Here is a 3,515-nt window from a genome sequence, read left to right on the forward strand (position 1 = left end):
GGGTAAGGGGGGTGGGGGGGTGGGACATGAGGGTAAGGGGGATCAAATATATGGTGATGGAAGGAGAACTGACTCTGGGTGGTGAACACACAATGGGATTTATAGATGATGTAATACAGAATTGTACACCTGAAATCTATGTAATTTTACTAACAATTGTCACCCCAATAAATTTAAAAAATAAATATAAAAAGAAACAACAAAAACAAACAAACTAAAAAAGTGTATTGTTCAGTAGTGTTACATATATATGCATTGTTGTGCAACAGATCTCCAGAACCTTTTTATCTTGCAAAACCTGAGCTCTCTACCTATTAAACAACAACTCCCTCTTTCCCCTTTATGGAAAAACAACACATAACAAGCCAATTCTCTGGACTGGTATCAAATAAGGAAACAGCTCCCAATTCCTAGGACTTAGTTTTATGTTAAGATGAGGATGATAGGATGGCTATCTTAAAATTAGGAGAGAAAAACTCATTCAGAAGTTTTTTGAATGAGCACTTTTTGAGTGTAGCAGTCATCTATTTGTTTGTCTATCTATCTATCTATCTATCTATCTATCTATCTATCTATCTATCTATCATCTATCTATAGGTTAAATGATACTTGGACTTTGAATCATCAATATTTTAAATAGAAACAACCATAGCCATGAGGGCTGTGCAGCATGCAGGAACCAGACCTTTTTTGTGGCAATTATTGAATGCATTTTTTTGTAGTTACTTGTTGCTGGTGTTCTTTATGCAATTTCTATCTATGAGGCAGCCCTAAATCTTTCCATTCCTAGATTCCTACCATCTGTTCATCAGACCTGGAGTAGTTTGAAGGAGCAGCTGCGTTTCTATCTGAATCTGAATGTGTATGTGTTAGTCATTAAGAAAAAAATTTGTGCTCGTTTATGTTTTGAGTCATAACTATGCCATCAATTGGTCCCAACAAAACTGTCAATGCCAATCCCAAGGAAACAAGACCTGGATTCTGTTCCCAGAAATATTTTCCTGGTGATTTTGGTCAACTTATATAAAATCCCTTTTCTTTGTCCTCATCTAAAAATGAATTCTTTAAAAAAAATTATCTTTCCTCTTGTTGAGAATAAAGAGACAGCTCTTTGATTTATTACCTTATTGTTTCTGAGAAAGCAGCTTAAGTTTAGTTCTGGGAGCAAAGTTCTTAAAGAGAGAGTCTAAGGATCAATTGTGGCTGAGAACTGGGAAAGACCTTGGCGAGCAATTGATCCTGTGCTCCTCAATCTTCAGATTTGTATATGAACTTGCTAAGTTTTGCAGTATCTTTATATCACCTATTATTTACTTAATATATATTTAGAGTTTAAATTGATTCACTTTCAACATGTATCTTTGTGCTATGTAATAATATCTATAAGTTATAGGTATGCCATATGTATTAATCATATGATATAAATTTAAAAATATAGAATTTATAAATGTATGTTTTTCCCCCAATCACATTAAAATAAACAAGATAGCAAATCACAAGATAGCAAAGTAAACACTGTGCTTGGCTCCTCCCATGATCACATCAAAATTGCAATGAAATTACAGAAAAAGAATCATTGAGAATCACCTCAAGTCTAGCTGAATAGAAGTCCTATAACTAAGGACATACAGAAAAGGCCATCTTGAAACTGGTAGGAAGGATGGAGATGCTGAACATGCTGGTCACACACACACACACACACACACACACACACACACACACGGTGGTTAAAAATTGGGAGGAATATCTCAGATGTGGATAGTCCCCCTGAGCAGTGAGGGTTCTTAGCCCCACACAAGTCTTTCCAGCCCAGGGAAGAGAAGTTCCCAGAATTTCTGGCTGTGAAAACCAGTGGAGATTGTGGCGGAGTGAGATGGAGGATGGCTGGAGTCCCAGGTGTTCCTCTTAAAAGGGCCACACATGGACTTACTTGCTGACAGACTCACTCTCTCCGAGCTCCAGTACTGGGGCAGTAGCTTGAAAGGTGTCAGGAACATACAGTAAGGAACTGAGTTACCTGGCATTAGGGTGAGGGCTGGAGGAGCAGCTCTCTCCCAGACAAAAGTGCTGACAGAGGCCACTGTTCCTTTGTTGAGCCCTTCCCCCACCCAGCCTGCAGACACAGGCAGGTGCCATATCTGAGTCTCCATCAACCTGGCTAACACTGCAAGCCCACCCTCACTAAAACTCCACCCTACCCAACTTGCAGGCCCACTCAAGCCACTTCCAGTGAATTTTTCATACAAACGGCCCATTTTGGCTCATGCTTTGGACTTTCCTAAAATCTCTCAAAAGTTCACAAATACCAAACAAGCAACATCTTGCCTCAGCATGCCCCGTACCTCTTGTTAGGCAGCCACGGGCCCAACACTAGTGGCAGCCAGCCTCAGTTCACAGCTTAGCCTCTCCCAGGCGCCTTCAAGCCTAGCATCTGAAGATCATTTTGTAGTTCATACCAAGTGGCCCCAGGCAGGGCACAGGCAGAGGCTGATCTTGGCATGCACCAGAACCCCTCCCAAGAAGCCCTAGAACCAACATACCTGGTGGCTAGTTTCAGGTCACACCAGAGCAACACCCAACCACCTTCACAAATGAAACACCCAAAGAGCAGACTTGGCAGGCACCAGAGCCCCGCTAAAGTAAATCCTGCTCCATTGGGTCAGCCCCGGCACAATAGTTCCTCCACTGTAGGCACAGCCAGTTCTCACAACCAATCAGCCTGAGGGTCAATCCCTCCCATTGGCATGCCAACAGCAATCAAGCTCAACTACATCAGGAGGGCACACACAACCCACTCAATGGACACACCTCACCTGGAGCACCCAGCTCAGGTGACCAGAGAGACTACGTGACTGGGCCCCACAAGACACCTACTACATAAGACCACTGTACTAAGACCCAGAGACATAGCGTCTTTACCTAATACATAGAAACAAACACAGGGAAGCATCCAAAATGAGGAGACAAAGAAACATGTCCCAGATGAAATAACAGAACATAACTCTAGAAAAAGAACTATACAAAATGGAGACAAGCAATCTGCCAAACAAGCAGAGTTCAAAACACTGGTTATAAGGATGGTCAGTGATCTCAGTGAGAACTTTAACAAAGAGATAGGAAACATAAAATGGAGAAAGAAAATATAAAAACAAACCAGTCAGAAATGAAGACTACAATAACTGAAATGAATAGAGGATTCTTAGATGAAACAGAGAATTGAGTAAACAATTTGATAGACAAGGTAGTGGAAAACACCCAATTAGAACAACAAAAAGAAAAAAGAATCCCTCCAAATGAGGATATTTTAAAGAGCCTCTGGGACAACATCATGAGTACCAACATTTGCATCGTAGAGGTACCAGAAGGAGAAGAGAGAGCAAGGAACTGAAAACCTATTTGAAGAAATAATGACTGAAAACTTCCCTAACCTGGTGAGGAAAATAGATATATAAGCCCAGGAAGCACAGAGAGTCCCAAACAAGCTGAACCCAAAGAGGCCCACAGCAAGAAACATA

This window comes from Rhinolophus sinicus, linkage group LG02 (genome assembly GCF_036562045.2).
Source record: "Rhinolophus sinicus isolate RSC01 linkage group LG02, ASM3656204v1, whole genome shotgun sequence".
NCBI classification, from domain to species: domain Eukaryota; kingdom Metazoa; phylum Chordata; class Mammalia; order Chiroptera; family Rhinolophidae; genus Rhinolophus; species Rhinolophus sinicus.